Source organism: Protopterus annectens, chromosome 1.part1, assembly GCF_019279795.1.
Source record: "Protopterus annectens isolate FY-2018-M chromosome 1.part1, PAN1.0, whole genome shotgun sequence".
In the NCBI taxonomy this organism is placed as follows: Eukaryota; Metazoa; Chordata; order Ceratodontiformes; family Protopteridae; genus Protopterus; species Protopterus annectens.
In genome coordinates, this window is record NC_056726.1 from 1,269,615,579 (window position 1) to 1,269,637,680 (window position 22,102).

Sequence of the window (22,102 nt, forward strand, 5' to 3'; positions counted from 1 at the left end):
ATTCGATATTCAGTACTCTGACTTGGAATATCACAATAGAAAATTACATACAGTATAAATTGGAGGTGCAAATGAATACCCAGCTGGAAAATAGGTTTGTGTTGAGTGCTTTCATGGTACCAACCAAGCTGGTGTGCGCCAGCAACTAAAATGATACAAATTCAGGTAGGACCCTCAAACTTTCAAAAAGCAAAATGATCCTTGTACAGCAAAGTCTCAAACATCCAAGGTTACAGAAAATTTAAAACTCTGCATCTAATCTAAAAGTCTTTTCAGAGGCCTTAGACATTACTCCCATTTTCTGATATTCCACAACTCTTTTTTCAAAGAAGTTGGTCTTCCCTTCCAAGGAAATGTTCTCCATGAAGTCAAATGGGTTATCAGAGTCATACATCTGTTAAAAGAAAACAAAATCAGTCTGTACAGTCTTCACACTGTAGCCCATGTCAGCCATTAATGCAATAAAAAGCATCTTACGAAATGTGCACCAACCCTTACCTTTTTGAAACCAAATTCCATCATTAGTCTGTCTGCTACAAACTCAATATATTGCTTCATTAAAGTGCAGTTCCTGCCAATCAAGTCCACAGGCAAGGCTTCAGTCAGGAACTTCTGCAAAACAAAGATGAAAGTGGAGTACCTCAGAAAAAAAGTTTAACAGATACAGCATGAATCCAGTTACAACTGGATACAAGAAATGTACCTGCTCAACCTTTACGGCATCCATGACAATCTTTCACCCTCTCTTCAGATGGTTTGTTCACCAAGTGATGGAACAGCATGCAAGCAAAGTCACAATGCAAACCCTATAAAGTAAAGTGGCTCAATTAGGTCAGGACAAGTCAGCATCACACTTGGCACTACTACTGAACACAAAAGATGAAAAGGTTTTGCAACAGCTGTTACTACACCCCGTCAGGATAAAAGAGCATGGTGCTATTGGCAGATTCTTACAGTGTACGCAAATCATAGCCCAAGTTAAATTCAGCACATACCAGTCATCATATTAACAGTCGCCTCACAGCAAGAGGTTCTCCGGTTCAATTCTCGGCTGGGGTGCCTTCTGTGTGGAGTTTGCATGTTCTCCCTGCGCTTGCGTGAGTTTCCTCCAGGTGCTCCGGTTTCCTCCCACATTCTAAAAGCATGCATCTGGAGCATTTCTCCCCGGGTCTCTGCTGAAAACAGGCTCTGTGGAGCCTAGTCAGACTTTCCCAGTCAACAAATGTAAAATAAAAAAAATAAATAAAACAGGTTCAAAATTAATGAATCCTTGCTGGATTTTTTGTGCTGTAGATGTCTGGTGTTCTGCAGCAGGGTAGCAAGAGCCCATACTGAAGCTAGGCTAGTTACTTAGCCAAGTTTGGAACAGAAATGTTTGGCACAAAACCAGTCTAGGAATTGCTATCATCCACCACCCCACAAAGTTGCCTGGTGGCAGTTTTAATTCCAGAGAAAGTTTATCTAGGTTGCAAGCTGAAAACTGATCAATCCTAAAGCCAAAATTATAAACAAATGTAGTCCTCTTTGCAAAAATCACTTTGGGACTTAACAGCAAAACTAGCATCCAAGTGGGAAACTGCCCATGAAAATTTACCAAGATTAAAGCTTTTATAGTCCAGGTGATTACAAAAAGTCTAACATGGGTCTTTAAAAGATAGATGGAAGGATGCCTTAACAGCAGTTTTCTACTGAACTGTTCTCTGGAATATACAAGTTCAGGGAGCATGCATAAGCTTAAGATAAATGTCTCTGGGCTATACTTGGATCCAGTTCTTAAGGGACTACAATGGTCAGGCAATAACAGGGGGGACCTTAATCTCCACAGCCTATTTACAGATTGCATGGGTTCAGCATATTCTGATGTAGCTGGAAGCCTGTAGTCAAAGCATGCTGCTATATGCAGTGCCAATCAAATACCACATTCTTTGACAGGCACAAGGCACTCCCTTCCATTGCTGGAACATAGGCATATGTAGGCCTAGGGCCCAATTTATGCACATTTAAGGGCAAGCAAGCCTACACGATTAGTTTCAATGCCTCATTTTCAAGTTTTCCACATGTGAACTGCAGCTACTGTACTGAAAACAGTACAGCTGCACATCCCTACAATGCACAGGGGCCATCTATTTAACAAAATATATAATATTGTTATCCTACTGTGCTGTTTTTAAGTGCCTTTTTTATGTTTGGCACTAGTATATAGCGGAGCTTTTCTCCTCAGGCCTCTGCTGAAAATGGACATATATCCAACCAGACTAGCCCGGTCAACAAATGTAAAATAAAATAAATAAAAATAAAATAAAATAAAATGATCCCAAGTCTGAGACCAAACAGCACAAAGAGTTTTCTTTGCTACTGTTCCGTTCCCAGGATCATGGTGGTCATTCATGTGTCCTGAAACATGAGTGGCCTTTCAACATGGACAGTTTTCCAGCCTGTGGATTAGTGAGATCTCAAACAGGCAATTGTGAAGCCAATGTCATAACCCGAAACAAGGCTAACAAACCTTAACCAATAGCATCTAGTATCTGTTTCACACACTGCAGCTCTACTAAAAAAAAAAAAAAATTAAATAAAAAAAAAAAGTCCAATCCACCACTACAGTTACATTTGCCAAAATGCAGAAACTAAGTTACTTACATATTTAGTTTACATAAGTTTGAACTATTTCTTCAGCCACAACCCAAGCCACAGGCAGATTGTTATATACTGCTTTTAAGCACCAATACATACAAATGGGAATCAAATTCCATTAAGTCACAAGCTGTTTCACAACTTCTGAGAGATACTCATAGCCAAATGAAGGTGCTTAGCAGATGCAAGTTGACATGTTGAGGGTGTTGTGCTACACATCTGGCATGTTCTACCCATTTGTATCAGCATTTTCATTTATCCCAATACCATTAAAGCTTGCTCTTTACATAAATCCTCAAAACTTGATAACCTGTCTAATGCCAATTAAACTACAAGAACATACCTCACTATCCATATTGCCTCTTCTGTTCCTCAAAATGCAAACCATGAGAGGATTGAATTCAGAGACTTCATATACTTTCAGAAAATGCATAGCAACTAAACCTTTTATTTCCAACTTTCCCCAAGAGCAATATTTACATTTAGTCCCCATTTTTGGGCCTTTGCTTGCCCAACCACTTTCTAGCTTTGTTCAGATTTCTTGAGCCAAGAGGATGACAGATTGCAAGGAATAAATGCCAGACTGAGGTGTTCCTTAAACTTCCTACTAATGCACCATGCAGTTAGGCCTGCCAAACTTATCCAGCACCTCATGCCCACACTTACCTCATCTCTGGTAATCAGCTCATTAGAGAAAGTCAGACCAGGCATGAGTCCTCGTTTCTTCAGCCAGAAGATGGAAGCAAATGCTGCAAAAGCCACCAAACGTTCACCTGTAGTACAAAAGGCAGAGATAACTACAAAGCAGGTGCATTCTCCCATTCAGTTTAGACAGTCAGTGTGCTTTGAAGGACATTACCCTCCCCACCTGCATTACTAATGCACCATGCAGTTATGCCTGCCAAACTTATCCAGCACCTCATGCCTACACTTACCTCATCTCTGGTAATCAGCTCATTAGAGAAAGTCAGACCAGGCATGAGTCCTCGTTTCTTCAGCCAGAAGATGGAAGCAAATGCTGCAAAAGCCACCAAACGTTCACCTGTAGTACAAAAGGCAGAGATAACTACAAAGCAGGTGCATTCTCCCATTCAGTTTAGACAGTCAGTGTGCTTTGAAGGACATTACCCTCCCCACCTACATGCATTCCTTTGTAGAGCATTATGGACTGCAGTAAGACCCTTAAGGACTGTTACACTGCACAAGTACACAGACCAACCATATAGTGAAAGGCAATTTTAGCTCGGTTATCAAGCATTCTCTACTTGGAGAATGAAGCCCTCCAAAGTACTACTTTGCAATGGCAAAGTTAACAGCTCCCAGCTTGTCCACAACAATGGCCACCTATCCACCACCACCTCTACCCCCCCCCAAAACATTTCTGCATGTGTGGTCAAGGTGTCACTTCAGTGACAATCTAGAGGAAAGTTCACACTGCCAGGTGGCTAACCCTGTCTTCGTTCACAATTCACACACCAATTTCATGTCGAATCCACCTACAGCATATCTGGAATGTGGAAGGAAACCTGGGCATTCAGAAAACTTGGGAAGAAACCCATGCAGACATCATAAACATGCCAGAATCCTCCACTTATGCACTTTGCCAGACCCCCCCAAAAAATCAGGACAGTACGTGAATATGCACCACGAACTTAGCCCAGTTTAAAGCAGACCTCAAGGCATTTGAAGTACAACATCCCCTCCCAAACCTCAGTACCAGCCAACATCTAGTACCGGCCGAAGTTATAAGACATAGTATTACACACCTCAGTTACTTACTAAAGGGTGCTTGGTAATCCCCAATCCACCGTAAATCCCAGTCAGCCTTCTTTTTGACACAGGGCAGGGTTTCAATTGCATTGAACAGAAAATCTCTAAAGGAAACAAGGGGTTTTGCTTTAATAAATTTGATCAGTGGCAAAACTACACAGAAAAGTCAGTTAAATAAACTGATACTGGACTAACTTTACAGAAAAGCATACATACCTTTCATGTGGATCCTTGATGTAAGTGTCAATGAGAAGGCAGTACATCTCAGAATGGATGTTCTCAACTGCAATTTGAAAGCCATAGAAGCAGCGAGCTTCTGGTATTTGAACTTCCTGAGCAAACCGGGCAACCTGCAGAACAAAAGGTTTTAATATTCTACAAAAATGGCTATAAATTGCAGAGTACCAAGCTGTCTAGACAGTGACTCTGCAAGTTTACTTGCCTGCTACAATTTTAATATTTTGTTACCAATTGTGTGAAATGCCTGGAAATAGACACTACTCTCCCATGTCAGAATAAACTGCAATATTATGCAAGTGAGAGTATTGATGACTTAACATACCCTTGCCATTTAATGTAGCTTCACATGCCCAGTGCATGATATGAAGTTACTGTAGCCTTTGTATATTACTATATTCTTGTGGGAAAAGGTTGGCACAGTAAGTGTGACTTATGGGCTTTAGAGACAATTTATCCTGCTGTTGTTAGACTGGCTTTATCAGATCTGATGCCTTTACTAGCCTTAAAAAAAAAAAAAAATCACTTCAGGTATATAATTTTACACGGCTATAAATGATGGGTACAGAGGCAGTCTAGAGTTTGCATGGCATCCCCTCAAAGATTCCATCCAGATGTTATCTTTAGGTAAGCATGCAAGATTTATCCAGTCTTCCTGGAAGACTTTATCCAGAGTATGCATGCAGTGTATGTGATAGACCAAGTTATATGCAGTTGTCAGGTATACATAGCATAAAGTACTAACACTAGACCATCACGTTTTTGGTCTGGTGGCTCACAACCTAAGCTAGACAAGTAGATTTTGACCCATGTTTTGTAGGGGTCTCTGTCCTCATATCTAGTCTAAACCTAACCCTGCTCAGGTCACCTCAGCATGTGACTGACAGCAGCAACCTAAAATTTAATCCAATCTTAAAGGATGAAGAGGTCTTCCAGGTAGTAATCAGGATGTGATTTTGTGCAGATGCAACAGGTTGGACTTCCCAATCTTAAAAAAAAAAAGGTAGCTCACAGAACATAACCCCACCCTCAATTATGGTTTGCCCTCAAGAGCTCTTTAGTTTACTGGCAATTACTGGCAACTACATTAAAAAAAGACTGTTCAAAAATGGAATGTTTTCAAGCCTGCCCGACTGCCAAAGAACATCCCCAGAAAACCAAAGTGGAGTTCCACAACATTGAGTGCCTTACCTGAAGGCAAGGTTGAGCTGCAGAACTGCTAGCAGGAGCCTTGGGAGGGTAAATACATGCAGAGCTTGCAGCTTCTGGATCCTTGCTCACATGGTCATGAATGAAGTATACCAATACTGGAATCAAGATAAGCCTGTACTAAAGGTAGAAGGGTTGTGCAGAACAGATGTACAATTTACAGGTAGCCTACTGCAGAACATTCTGCAGCTTTTATATGCACTCGAGTCACATACTAGACCAGCCAAAGGTACACAAGGTAGTCTAGTCTATAGTGACTCTGGTCTCATGGTATCAGATCACCTCTAAAACATTGATCTGACTATACAGAAAGGCAAGAGGCACAAAAAAAAAAGTGGGTACAGGGGTCAAAAAGTAAATTTGAAGTGAAACTTAAGTTCCTGACCTTTCAACAGTACACCAAGCATTGTTAAGACATTAGAACCAGTTACCATCACTTGTGGTAATGGCATCTAATACTGGATACTACACACCTACCTTCAAGCCGTCCAAAGTCAAGTCAACTTACCAAGTTTTCCAACACAATTCCATCATTAGCTGCAAAGAATGCCAAAACATAAGAGATGAAAAATCACTCCTCTGGTTTTAAGGCTTCCCAGTCTTTCAAATCTTTTGATAGATCAACCTGTATAAGCACATAATACATATTCAGCCACCATCCAGTAATTTCTTGGAAAAAAAAACCTCAGACCTATAACTTGCATACAAATACTAACTCTAGACCAGTCTGTGGGTTTCTAAAGACAACATTATACCCTTTTAGGAAAGGATAAACTGTTGCAGGAATCTAAAAACACTTTAGACAATCCAGTTCTGACACTGCAATGGATTTCCCACAAGACTAGTAGTTTCCAGCTTTTATATCTCCCCTCCCCATGCTGGCAAACTGTTGTAACACACTAGCCAAAAGAATTTTCATGCAGTATAAAATTTCCCTTTAAGGAATAGGATTTACTGACATTTTCCCTCTAAACTTCCCTCCTCCCAATTCTGTTTTTACTGTTCCCAGGTACTCCCAGATCCCATTTACTTCTATAGGTCTCCTATCCATTCTGGTTTCCATCATTTTCTAGTAATTGCTAGAGCAGCCAGTAGCAGTGCCTTCTCCATGTCTCAGCATGGAATTCACAGCTTATGTCCCACTCATTTCCTTAAACATTTGACAAATTCTTATTTGTGCCAATATAGTCAAAAGATCCCTGCACATCAACAACCAAAGCTATTTTCAAGCTTACATGCACCTCACACAGCCTGTTAAGCATCCATCCAGGTTTTGACTGCTCTTGAACTAAATGTCTGCATCTGTAAATACAGGACGTTAGCGTTTGTGATCTTATTCTCCTGAGCTGTGCCTGCAAATGGTACATTCAGATCAGTGCACTGCCTGGTAAACAAATACGCACTCACATGCTTAAAACCTGAGCTTTGGCCGGCTAAGATCTAGTTGTATTCAACTGGACATATAAGAGAATTTCAGTACCTTTTATCTGCACTTTTTTCAAATACAGCATTTTAATTGATTGTGTTGCATTGAATATTAACTGAACTGGAAGTTTTGACCATTTCTTGATGGCTTTGAAACTGCCCGCCCCTCTTGTAAATTTGTGTTTGAATACTCCTGGGCCCATCTCATTTGCTCACTCAGCTGAGTGCAGTGACATCATATACTGATTTCAGGATACAAAGAGCATCTGGGAAAGAAAAAAAAACATTTTTTTTAAGCTTGTTTCCTGCCTTTCCTGTAAGTGGTCTAGACTGTTTGTAGGTTTCTGAACCCCCAAGCCTGTGTTGGAGGGAAGCCTTCTAGCTTAATTTTGTTTCTTAGAACTAGTGAGTTTTCTAGTTTCAGCACTCAAATCTGTTTTTGGACTCAGCACTTGTTCAGAACTCGTAAGCACTAAATAAGTTGAAAATTACTACACCACTCAACTTTCCTCACTTATCTAGAGGAAAGCAGTTTTTAGTACTTAATAAATAAGCACCTATCCAGGCATGTCTAAGGCTCAGCTCCCAGTGATTTCTCCCGTCTACCTGATGAATCTGGGCATCTTGGGGCAATGCAGCAATTGCCTCATGTATACAGGCAACCCTCTCCTCCTACCACCCAACACTACAACCTGTGAGAGATGCACTTATATAGCCAAACTGGAAGCAAAGCTCTCTTCACCCAAAACTGGACTAGACAGTCAAGAGGAGAAGGTAAACACTTGTACCACACAAACACTCATCATAGTACCTCAAAACCTACACCACCAAAACACACACACATAGAAACACAAAACACCTACATGCGCAGAGGCTCCCAATAAAAACCTGCCCTAGCATCAGGGACCGCCAAAGCAGAAACGCAAGCAAACTCCACCCCCCCAACACAACCCAAATGACACACAGCCCACAAACTCAGTGTGCCACTCAACCACAGCCCATAAGGCATAACATACCCAACACTCTAGTCATAGGTGACTCTATAGTCAGGCACACTGATGTTCCAAAACAATGAAATAACCGAAATCTGTAGAAGCGAACCAGGACACGTAGTAAGAAGATTCAGTGAACCAAAACACATTTATTGTAACATTTTAGCACTTTCATCTCACAATGAGACTTCATCAGAAACAGAACAATTCAATTAATCACATTTAAATACTAAAGGAAAACATGACATCACTAATCAAACTGCTTGATTTAAAGATACATACTCGTATAAATCTAAAACACTACTAACCCACTGGTTTTGTATTACATAAATTCATGTACCAAATATTTAATGTATTAAACATATTAAACGTCTATATTACTATGAAACTTAATATTAATATATGTTGAATAAAAATAAATATACTTCTCTAATGAAAAATTTATAAATTTATACAAAATCTCAAATAATGTTAAATACATTATTACCTTAAACTAAAACTTGTATTATCTTGAATTGATATATAATATTCACCAGTAGAAAAACATAAACCTTACAACATTAATAAAACTGTATAAAATAATTTATATTCTGTTGGCTCTTTCTAATAACATGGGTGCCAATGAAACATGGTCATTTAAACCAGGTGCAAACATCACAGCCAGCCTAAATTGCCACTGGCTCTCTTTCTTTTTTAAATATATTCTTCCAATTACCCCCTCTTGGATTAACATGTACAATGTCTAAAATACCAAACACAAATTTATCAAAATTTTCACAAACCGCTGCATGTCTATATAATGCATTAGTAGATTTTTGATTTTTTATATCATTTAAGTGTTCGTATATTCTATTTTTCAACATACGCTCTGTTTTTCCTACATAGAAATGTCCACTTGTAATACACAAAGCCAAATAAACTACTCCCCTTGTATTGCAATTTCCCTTCTTAAAAAATATTTTACTCCTAATGTTGTTTTCCAAAACTAAACCCGATTCTTTGTTTATATAAGAACAGTAAGCACACATACCACATTGCTTTGTCCCTTGTATAACTATTGTGGTGTTGTCTAATCTGTACTCCAATAACTGTTTAACATTATGTCCCACTTTGTTGATAAACCTAGGTTTATTCCCTACTTTGTTAAAAATGTCCTTATTTGTCCTGAATATGTTCCAATTTCTTTCAAAAGCTTTTCGAACCATACTTGTATTCATATTATACTGTAAAATACAAGCCTTGCTGAAATTCTTTGGCATACCATTGAAATCTTTTCTACTACCTTCAGTCACTGTATCAGGACAGGTACTAAGCAATGGTTTGTATTTGGTCCCCCATTGATCATAAACTTCTTGGAGAATCCTGTCCAACATGTACAATGGATAACCTCTGTCTGAAAACATGTTAGAAATTACAATAAACTCTCTAGCCAAATCTTCTTTGCTTGATGTCATCCACGCTACCCTTATAGCCTGTCCTTTAACAATACTTATCTTTTGTCCCAAGGGATGTTCACTCTCAAAGTGTAAATAAGCATTACAAAAAGTCTTTTTTCTGTATACTTGTGATTTAAATTTTTCTTTTTCTTTAGATATAGATGTATACAAAAAGTTAATAATATTCCTATCATACTGATATGTAAATTCTAGAAAATTAGTACTGGAGTTAAGATGTTCTATAAGTTTGGGAATTTCTTCCTCCAAACCTGCCCACAAAATAAATATATCATCAAGGTATCGTAAATACAATTTAATATGTCTCCAAAATGAGCTCCTAATAACATGCTGATCTTCCCAACCCAGAAATACTAAATTAGCATATACTGGTGAACACGTCGCTCCCATAGGGACACCCTTAATTTGTTGATAATATTCACCTTCAAACCAAAGAAAATTATTTTCTAAAACTATGCCCATAAGTTCACAAATAAGGTTAACCATATCATTCTCTAATCCTGAATATTGAAAAAGAACCTCTTCAAAAAAGGCCAACCCTTCTATCTTTGGGATACTAGTGAACAGGTCTTTCACATCAATTGTAAGAAAAATAATATCATCAGTATACAGTTCTTGTTTAACACTTCTCAAAAATTCCCAGGAATCCTTTAACAAGTGTGGTATCTTGTTAACTATTTGTTGTACACATGAATCTATAAACACCATTAAAGGATGAATTTTGGACCCCCTGGCAGCTACAATTGGTCTAAAAGGTGGTTTACTAATGTTTTTATGTATCTTCGGAATACCGAAGAAAACAGGAACCACCAAATCTTTCCTATATAAAAAATCATATATATCCCTATCGATCCTACCATCCAATAAATATTCTTCCAAATAGGAATCAATCCTAGAATATGTCATATTGATCTGGTTCTTGGAAATTCCTATATATGTACTATTGTCAAAAAGTAGATTTAACATTCCATCAGAATAATCCATACTACGAAATAATACAACCCCACCCCCCCTTATCTGGAATCATTACTCGTGTGTATTTAACATTATTTGAGATTTTTTATAAATTTATAAATTTTTCATTAGAGAAGTATATTTATTTTTATTCAACATATATTAATATTAAGTTTCAGATTAATATAGAAGTTTAATATGTTTAATACATTAAATACTTGGTACATGAATTTATCTAATACAAAACCAGTGGGTTAGTAGTATTTTTGATTTATATGAGTATGTATCTTTAAATCAAGCAGTTTGATTAGTGATGTCATGGTTTCCTTTAGTATTTAAATGTGATTAATTGAATTGTTCTGTTTCTGATGAAGTCTCATTGTGAGATGAAAGCGCTAAAATGTTACAATAAATGTGTTTTGGTTCACTGAATCTTCTTACTACGTGTCCTGATTCACTTCTACAGATTTCGGTTATTTCATTGTTTTGGTTTTTTGGTTTGTTATAGTTCGGTAATTTTTGGTTTCAGTGTTTTATTTATCTGAACATCTGTTCATGGATACATTAGAGGATTTGAACCTGTCTGGTACTGTTCTCGCCGAGGATACCGGAGCGGAGATAAGACAATTACGTGGCGAAGTGTCCAACTTGAAAGGAGAGCTGACTAAGCTGTTGGAACTGTTATCCCAGAAGGAGACTTGTTTTGCCGCTGGACATTCCTTTATTAGCAAACGGACAAGTTTTATACCGCCTGGTTACAATGGTTATGGTGTATACACCGGGACAGGTTTAAATTACCCACCAAATACTACAAGTTCTGGTTCCGTGGATAATGCGAGTCATATTGGTGGTGCTAGTGTGGTTTCTACTCTACATAACGGCCAGCTTGGTGTTATCAAAGAGTGAGGAGATAATAATAAAGGCACGACAGTTGTCAATATATCACCTATTTCCACTTGTTTGGACAATACTAATTCTCAGAATCAATTTGTTCGCCAAAAGCAAGGTACTGTATCTCACAATATTCACACTAGTAGAATAAACACAAATGGTGAACAGTTTAATGAACACTTGGGTACGATAGAAACGGCAAGCCAACAGGATGCTAACAATAGATTTGACCAAGTTTTTTCTAAACAGTTTCTATTTTCTAACATAGAACGTTCACGTGAAGATTATCCAAGTGCTCATAAGACAAGAGATAAAGGATACAATGCCGCATCTTTAAGAGACTTGATATATATTTTGGAAAAAAGACTATTTAAATACAAAACTACAGAAATTGATATTGCTTATTTTAAACAGTGTCTTTGTTTAAAAATTGTACCACAAGGTTTACGAATTTATAAATTCCCTTTTGGGATCGTTTATACAGATGAAGTTATGTTGGATTATATACAGTATTTCGATGAAATAGGTTTAGGTCTTATTAAAAAAACTTTACAGTATTATGAAAAATATAGGGAACAAATATTGTTAGAAGTTCAGGAGTTGGATAAAAAGATTAAAAGTGATTTATTGTTTTCACATTTTAGTACATTATATTTCAAGATACTTGACAAGATTGACAAAAGATGTTATAATATTTTTCAAAAGAAAAAACGTAAATTGGAGAGGGACCAAAAGTGTTATCAAAACAAGCAGGTGTACATTAATAAAGTAGATAAAGTAGGTGGACGGTCTTATACTAGGAATGGGAAGGTTAATCAACCATCAGAATATATACAGGATGGGCAAGATAATGGATACATGTCACCAAGGTACAGTGAAGTTGTGAGAGATAATGGAAGGTGGGATGGTAGCGAAGAAAATCTAAATCACCATGAAAGTGAGGATTTTCCACTGGTCAGGCGCTCACAAAGATTGGCACAGTATTACACAGAGAAGGGGGAGTACAACAGGAACTATTACCCACACAAGAAAAATTACTATTGAATGTTATACCAACTAATGGTTTAATGGACAATAGGGACAGTATTGTTCATCAGAAAGAAGGATTCACCGTATATAATTATTCAGATAGATTGATTTACGATGATTATTTTAAATTGTTTTCCAAAGGTGTTAAATTTGTTCCATCAACAAAAGGAGATTTGGTAGATAATATTGTGGCTTTAAAGTTTTACACCAGGAAACTTAATTTGTAAATTAATTTGGAACATAAAGAGATGAATCAGTGTACTCATCAGAATGGTTACACATTACCTAAGAAAAAAAGTTTATACAACCCCACCCTACACCCTTTGGTGGAGATATATGAAAGGTTAGCAATGGAAGATATTTTCAATATTTTTAAACAACATAGGAGTAGTAATAACTGGAATCTAACTAAGGGAGAATATGAACTTTTGAACGACTTGAGATGTTATAAAAACAGACGAGTAATGATTCCAGATAAGGGGGGGTGGGGTTGTATTATTTCGTAGTATGGATTATTCTGATGAAATGTTAAATCTACTTTTTGACAATAGTACATATATAGGAATTTCCAAGAACCAGATCAATATAGCATATTCTAGGATTGATTCCTATTTGGAAGAATATTTATTGGATGGTAGGATCGATAGGGATATATATGATTTTTTATATAGGAAAGATTCGGTGGTTCCTGTTTTCTTCGGTATTCCGAAGATACATAAAAACATTAGTAAACCACCTTTTAGACCAATTGTAGCTGCCAGGGGGTCCAAAATTCATCCTTTAACAGTGTTTATAGATTAATGTGTACAACAAATATTTAACAAGGTACCACACTTGTTAAAGGATTCCTGGGAATTTTTGAGAAGTGTTAAACAAGAACTGTATACTGATGATATTATTTTTCTTACAATTGATGTGAAAGACCTGTTCACTAGTATCCCAAAGATAGAAGGGTTGGCCTTTTTTGAAGAGGTTCTTTTTCAATATTCAGGATTAGAGAATGATATGGTTAACCTTATTTGTGAACTTATGGGCATAGTTTTAGAAAATAATTTTCTTTGGTTTGAAGGTGAATATTATCAACAAATTAAGGGTGTCCCTATGGGAGCGATATGTTCACCAGTATATGCTAATTTAGTATTACTGGGTTGGGAAGATCAGCATGTTATTAGGAGCTCATTTTGGAGACATATTAAATTGTATTTACGATACCTTGATTATATATTTATTTTGTGGGCAGGTTTGGAGGAAGAAATTTCCAAATTTATAGAACATCTTAACTCAAGTACTAATTTTCTGGAATTTACGTATCAGTATGATAAGAATATTATTAACATTTTGGATGCATCTATATCTAAAGAAAAAGAAAAATTTAAATCATAAGTATACAGAAAAAAGACTTTTTGTAATGCTTATTTACACTTTGAGAGTGAACATCCCTTGGGACAAAAGATAAGTATTGTTAAAGGACAGGCTATAAGGGTAACGCGGATGACATCAAGCAAAGAGGATTTGGCTAGAGAGTTTATTGTAATTTCCAACATGTTTTCAAAGAGAGGTTATCCATTGTACATGTTGGACAGGATTCTCCAAGAAGTTTATGATCAATGGGGGGACTAAATACAAACCATTGCTTAGTACCTGTCCTGATACAGTGACTGAAGGTAGTAGAAAAGATTTCAATGGTATGCCAAAGAATTTCAGCAAGGCTTGTATTTTACAGTATAATATGAATACAAGTATGGTTTGAAAAGCTTTTGAAAGAAATTGGAACATATTCAGGACAAATAAGGACATTTTTAACAAAGTAGGGAATAAACCTAGGTTTATCAACAAAGTGGGACATAATGTTAAACAGTTATTGGAGTACAGATTAGACAACACCACAATAGTTATACAAGGGACAAAGCAATGTGGTATGTGTGCCTACTGTCCTTATATAAACAAAGAATCTAGTTTAGTTTTGGAAAACAACATTAGGAGTAAAATATTTTTTAAGAAGGGAAATTGTAATACAAGGGGAGTAGTTTATTTGGCTTTGTGTATTGCAAGTGGACATTTCTATGTAGAAAAAACAGAGCGTATGTTGAAAAATAGAATATGCGAACACTTAAATGATATAAAAAATCAAAAACCTACTAATGCATTATATAGACATGCAGTTGTTTGTGAAAATTTTGATAAATTTGTGTTTTGTATTTTAGACATTGTACATGTTAATCCAAGAGGGGGTGATTGGAAGAATATATTTAAAAAAGAAAGAGAGCCAGTGGCAATTTAGGCTGTCTGCGATGTTTGCACCTGGTTTAAATGACCATGTTTCATTGGCACCCATGTTATTAGAAAGAGACAACAGAATATAAATTATTTTATACAATTTTATTAATATTGTAAGGTTTATTTTTTTCTACTGGTGAATATTATATATCAATTCAAGATAATACAAGTTTTAGTTTAAGGTAATAATGTATTTAACATTATTTGAGATTTTTTATAAATTTATAAATTTTTCATTAGAGAAGTATATTTATTTTTATTCAACATTTATTAATATTAGGTTTCATAGTAATATAGAAGTTTAATATGTTTAATACATTAAATATTTGGTACATTAATTTATCTAATACAAAACCAGTGGGTTAGTAGTGGTTTAGATTTATATGAGTATGTATCTTTAAATCAAGCAATTTGATTAGTGATGTCATGGCTTCCGTTAGTATTTAAATGTGATTAATTGAATTGTTCTGTTTCTGATGAAGTCTCATTGTGAGATGAAAGCACTAAAATGTTACAATAAATGTGTTTTGGTTCACTGAATCTTCTTACTACGTATCCTGGTTCGCTTCTACAGATTTCGGTTATTTCATTGTTTTGGTTTTTTGGTTTGTTATAGTTCGGTAATTTTTGGTTACACTGATGTTCCACTCACCAGGCTAAACAAGGAGAAAGTTAAGTCAGCTGCCAGGATCCGCCACATAACGCACTCATTCAGGTCACTCCACAAGTACAAATATGATACTGTCATTGTCCATGTTGGTGGGTGACTCTGAGACGTACCTCCTTGGACTACATGGAGACATGGAGGAGCTCTCAGATCTTGTAGCCCAGGCAGGTATGACCTTAGACCTGAGTAGCATCCTGCCATCACCCAGAATGATACCACAGTACAAGGACAAAATGATTGACTTCAACAATTGGCTAAGCTTCTGCTGTCATTCTAAGGGGATCCAGTATTTGTCTGCCTGGGACGACATGATCGACAAACCACGATGTTTTGCCAGAGATGGCCTGGACCTGTTGCCCTTGGGATTCCAGATACTGGCTAAGACTCTTAACACCCCTATAGTGCCTTTTTTAGGCAAGGTTCAAATGACAAATTCACCACTGTAACAGGTACAAGCAAGCAAAATCTGAGGGTAATGCTACTCAATGCTAGAAGTCTAAACCTCAAAATGCACTCACTCGAGGCACTCAAAATGGAGAACATAGACATCTGTGCAGTGACAGAGACCTTGTTCAAAGCTCGAGAGCACCCCTGCATCACCAGGCTATAATTCATAACACACCTTTTGGCCACCTAACCCAAAATGAAGCACTAAATGTGGAGGCATGTCCATATTCATTAAGGATATCCACACCTCCAGGCTAGTTGCACAGCACAATGCATCCGAGATTATCCAAGTGCAACTAACTCTGGGCAAGACCGCAATCCAAATTGTAGCTTGCTACAGACCCCCCCACCATGCCCCAAGATTCCCACTCCTCATTTCTTGATACACTGGAAAGTATTAGGGTACAACCCAACACCCTAATAATGGGCAATTTCAACTACCCCACCATTAACTGGGAAAACTTTCTCATGTACCAACTCTTTTGCTCAACGTTTTCTGGAATTCATAAATTCCAACACCTTGGATCAACTTATTCACACCCCCACCAGGGGCAGCAATATCCTAGACCTGGTCATTACCAACATGGGCAACTGGTGTTCCACAACAGAGGTCAATTCCTCATTGGTCAGATCCGACCACAAGCTAATCACCCTAGACATCCACATCCCACCCTCACCCCCAATTAGGGAAGTCACTGTAAAAATCTTCTCCAAAGCCAACTTCACACTTAAGATATAAGTGGCAAACTTCATGACACCCATGCAGATGGACAATAGCAGTACGACTGCTGAATCCTACACAAATGCACTTTATAAGCACTTAGGGATAGCATGATCCGTGCACTCGTAATAGAACCAAGATGCTATCCTCCAAAAAAAGGAAGCCAATCTGGTGGTCCTCTACCATTAACTACAACAGAAGAAAGAAACTGTTTAAAAAAAAAAAATCCCATGACTGGAGGAACTCCCTGGTCAACCTCAGTAAGTGGAGATCACTCAAAATCCTCCAAAGCTAGTTACAAAAACAAAATTGCCACTGACTCTAAAGACAACCACAAAGCATTCTATAGCTATGTCAAGAATCTCAATGGCAACACTCAGATCTGCTCTGAGTTACAGCACAATGGCACTAAATATACAGAACCAACTGATATTGCCAACATCCTGGCAGATAGGTTCAGTGCTAACTTTACCCCTCTCTCACCCCTTAGAGGGCCCATCTCTATACCAGAAGAATGCAAAGTTCCTGTAATCACAGCTGCACAGGTAAACTCTCCAAAGCCAAAAACACAGCATCCAAGGGACCTGTTAATATCCCAGGCTGCGTTCTACATGAACTACAGAATGAACTGGCACCCTACCCAAGTACCATGTTCAATCATAGCCTCAACTCAGGCTTTGTGCCCACTGAATGGCACACCATGGTTATCCCACTCCACAAAGGGGGAGGCACGAAAAAAAAAAGGTTATTGTTCCCTTCTACTCACTCATTAGACCCATTATAGAGTACAACGCCCCTTTTGGTATGTACATCACAAGACATCTACAACAACTGGAAAGGCCAGAGAAATACCTCACAAAGAGGATTACCTGCTTCAAACAGAAGCCCTACGCAGACAGTCTCAAAAAACTCCAGCTTTACTCCATCGCATATCGCCTACTCAGAGGCGATCTCTGCCCAACATACAAAGCTATGTCAAACCCAGAGCTGTTGGACATGCTCCACTTAAAGAAATCCCAATCCCTCCAAGCTACATGCTCTAGGGACCTAAACCTTGTCACCACAATAAACAGAATATGCTGGAGGGATAGATTCCTGTCCCAGGGACTTCCCATACTCTGGAACAGACTACCTATCTATGTCAAACAGAGCTCCTCATTAGCACTCTTCAAGAAAAATCTTGATTGCATGGGAAATAGGAAATTCACCCCAGGGATCACTTCTGTGGCTCTGCTCGACAGGGGCACAGGAAAATAATTTTCTTGGGTGGCAAAAGCCAGGGTACCTTTTTGGCTAGGCTTATATAGGCCCTAGGGCTAATAGCCTAGTACCTACCTATGAACCTATGTAAACATAGGTCACAGACCACACATTGGTAGCCATTTGAAGTGTTGGGATCCTCTACAGCAAGTCCCAAAATTACAGACTGAAAAGAAGTTCAGCCTTTCATACAAATCTTAAGATGCCATCACCTGAAATTCTCTTCTCAGAGGTATGGTGGTCCGAGTTAGCATATATAAAAAAGTTCAGGATGTGGGAGCTTGCCCCACCACATGGGGAAAGAAGTGTGGGGCCTTACCACTGGCAAAAATGGGGAGTGATTTTGAGATGGGTTTGATTCTCAGCTTGACAGTGCTCAGCATTTTGAATACTGACATTTCAATAAGGAGACCCATCAGTACGGTGCTATGACCCTTCTGTGCCTGGCATGCATAAACAGTTATGTTACTGGACATTTAAGGCTCACTCCACAAGTAAATTCCTCATCTTACCCCAAGTCAGACCAAGTTCACATATTTTGTAATATGTAACAAGCTTTTAACAGCATCATAAGAGACCTGCTATACCATACAAAAGTCACTGCCAAGACAGCAAGGCCAACCAGTACTCAAACCCACTGTAAACAACCTTGGAAGTAATTATGTTCCTGTAGTTCTGTTTGCATATACTGGCATAGTAATGTGCTTCAGCCCTTTCTACAGCTGATCTAAGAATACACCCCCCCCCCATATTGCCTCATTTAGACCCCCTACCATTTTAGTTATTGGGGAAAAAAAAGAAATAAAATGCATTATACCACAAGTTACAATTCCTTTCTGAACTACACGCTACATTTCTCCACTCAGTCCACAATGGTACCCAAACCAATTGGGTCATCTTCAGCCAGTAAACAAGTGAAAGTTCAACTTATTTCATACAAGTCTCAAACACCAGCATTTCTACCATGTTACATGGTAAACACTTAACTACAACTCAAACATCCTGCGTGAGTAAAAGTGATAGCATTTATATTCTTGTAATAGGGTTACTCAGGAGGATATTATGAAAGGTCAGAGCTACACAGTTAAGGCTCATACAAAAGTAGGTTAGAAATCAAAAAGAGTGAAAAGGAATGGAGTAGCAGCACATTATGGCCAGAGGTAAAGTCAGAAGAATGGAGAAAGTTTACAATTCCAGAGAGGTAAGGGCTTACAGAAAGTAGGCAAAGGGGGCATTAGAATTAACTTCTGCCAACTAAAAATTGAATAGAATGAAATTAGTTTGTAAGCAGTTTTTTTTTAAACCTGTAAAATATTGGGACATCAAATGGTTGCAACTAGATCTACATCCCAGCTCAAAAGACTTTAGATTGCTGGAAAAGTTTTGTATAATGTTTTTGTTTTCTAGCTATTTGCTGCATAAAAAAACTAAACCCAAGTGTACCAAGTACAGAATTTTGTACAGGAGATGAAATGCAGGTGTATATTTAGAAAGAGAAGCAAGCTACAACAGCAAACATTCAGAATAATGGAGGGTGGGAATTATGCAATTTAATGGAATAAATTGCAAAACTACAGTTCTGTTGTGTATGAACCGATTACACCACCAATGGGCTCCAGACTGCTGGGTGTCTGGCCAGTTACGTTACCAGCCAGAGAATCACAAATTGAGGGCATCTGCTCCTTTTTATCTTTATCACACACAGCCTGCTCTGGGCAAATGTTTTGTTGCCTTAACAGGCCAGGGTTTGCTAGAGTCCTTTCACTTTACCGAAGACTACAGGACCTTGATTAACAAAAGACAGAAAGCCAGCTGTACACACACAATATTTACTGTGCCTCCTCAGCCAATGATGGAGCCAATCCCTTTAAAGTTACTATCAAGATGTACTCCCTCCTCATGTTTTAGAGTCAGTTGTGATTCAGTTTGCAAGTATGAGGGACCCCCAAGCAGCATATTTTATGTGAGCCAGTTGTTACCAAAGTCTTAATCCCCCCCCCAGCAAAGCTATAAATCTTGTCATTTTAGTACACCCTTCTTGCTAAGCCAACCTAGAGAAAATTATTGACAATAGCATTTTAAACACTGACCATGCATCTTGCAGCATAAACGTTACATAAAACAGTCTTGCAGCTAACTGAAGGCCTTACCCAGCTTTACTACACAGACATTTAAAAAATGCAAAGCAAAACTGGGTAGTAATCCAAAATGGAGTGGCAACTACAAGAGTATGCATACTATGCAAGCATTTTTGTTATATGTGCTCATACATTTTGGGGTTTGACCACTAAAGAATCAATTGAATCTAAGTACAACACAGAAGTTCCTAAGAGCATTTAACTAAGGTTGTGTTAAATCCCCCCCCCCCAAAAAAAAAATATGCAAACAGCAGTAGACATGATTAACATGCACACTATTTGGAGATTAAGCTTGCTTGAATAAAGTGAGGGATGGGGAATCCCCAGCAGGATTAAAAAAAACACGTGTACATACAATTTTTATATATTTGATTACAGAGCCTATGAAGTAGATACTATGATGCTCAAAACATGTACAGTAGCCCACAGATGAGAAACAGTCTGGCCCAAATTTGCTTTGCCAGCTTGTCAAGTATCCTTATGCAAACCCCTTACTAATACTAATTAGTAAACTATTAGTAGCCTAGTCCACAACTTATGAACAAAGAGCTCAAAATTAGGTAAAAATTGTCCTGGCACCATCATCTATTTTCTCCAAATAGTAATGCCAAATGTCATGCTACCCACCTGCCTAATTCTCCAGTTAGGCTGAAACCAGAAGTTTTACAAGAGACAAGCAAAGGTGATAGAAAATAAAGACGTCAGAAATTGATACCTATCCCCCAGAATTCTATTTTAGGAGTTGACTATGTACTGGAAACATTAAACAGCAAAGAAACAAGATTAAAAAAGGCTAGTCTTTTGCACCAATTGCAGTTATGTTGATCCTACAAAATATTTCACATTCATTAACAAACAAGTTTCCCTCCTGAGCACTGAAAAGTTTAGCAACCATAACAAAAACAGGGTGCCACCTTCCTTCATAGGAGGAAGAACCCAGTCTGCCTTCACACTGGGCCATTAAGCCATATCTCAACTCTCCAGATTTTCCTCACTTTTGTGATCCTTAAGATTAAGAAATCACAGAGATTAAGTCACTAAATAATGGCATGCACTGGAGTTTGATTTCATACGGTTAAGAAAATGTATGCTAAAGTCTTGTTCTAGCAACTTTGCAAGTTTAAGTAATATTTAAGAATCTACATATTTTGGGGCATGTTTCCCCATTACTTTAGACTTTGTACAGATATCTTGTACCAAGTTCAGATGTATGCATTATAACAAAGCTATGTATCTGCTCACATTACTACAGTGTATCCTCCCAGAGAAAAGCTTACTTGCCTCTTCTGCTGTCCAGAAAGAGGCCTCTAGTTTTTTGTATACATCCTCCAGATTTCTTCATAATGGATAGGCAGCACCACAAACTTTCGTGGGTTCTTCTTCAGCAGGGGCTCAGTTTCACTTTGGGAAGGGTGCTTTCTCAATTCAGCTTGTTTAAGCTACACATAAAGAAGCACAAATCAGGAAACACTTTTTATATTAAAAAAAAAATGTACAATTAAAATTTACCTGGACTCACCTCATCAAAATTACTTTCAAACATCTTCTGAGAGAGCTTGCCCGAAAGTAGCCTAGCATCCATGGGTGGCTAGGATACAAAAAAATAGGGGGGGGGGGTGTTAAGAAACGTGTCGAGTCTAAACTCAGGACAAAAACACTACCAAAGGAAATACCTGGTTTTCTTGATCCTGAACACTACAAGGCTTCAGCTGCTGTGCAAGCAAACTTTCATTCTTTGGTGAGAGAGGAGGCCGATTAGAATGCATGGCTGGTACCTACAATACAATACAATACTACCTTACAAAGGACACCCAAATACACTTAACCTAAATGCCAGATATTCCTGTTATTTATTCTGCTCCAGTCATGCCCCCCAAAAAACGAATTGGCCAATCCAAACCAGAACGGGACGTGAAGGATCCACCCAAGTAGTAACTCACTGGAGGTTTTAACATCAAATGGAGTAATTCTGTTTCCACATAGCTGAAACTAAATAA

At 37.9% G+C, this 22,102-nt stretch overlaps 1 pseudogene; it reads right to left on the bottom strand.

The window, feature by feature from the left end:
* Positions 1–241: 241 nt before the first annotated feature.
* LOC122816126 lies at positions 242–21,871 on the bottom strand (annotated as a pseudogene).
* Positions 21,872–22,102: the final 231 nt, after the last annotated feature.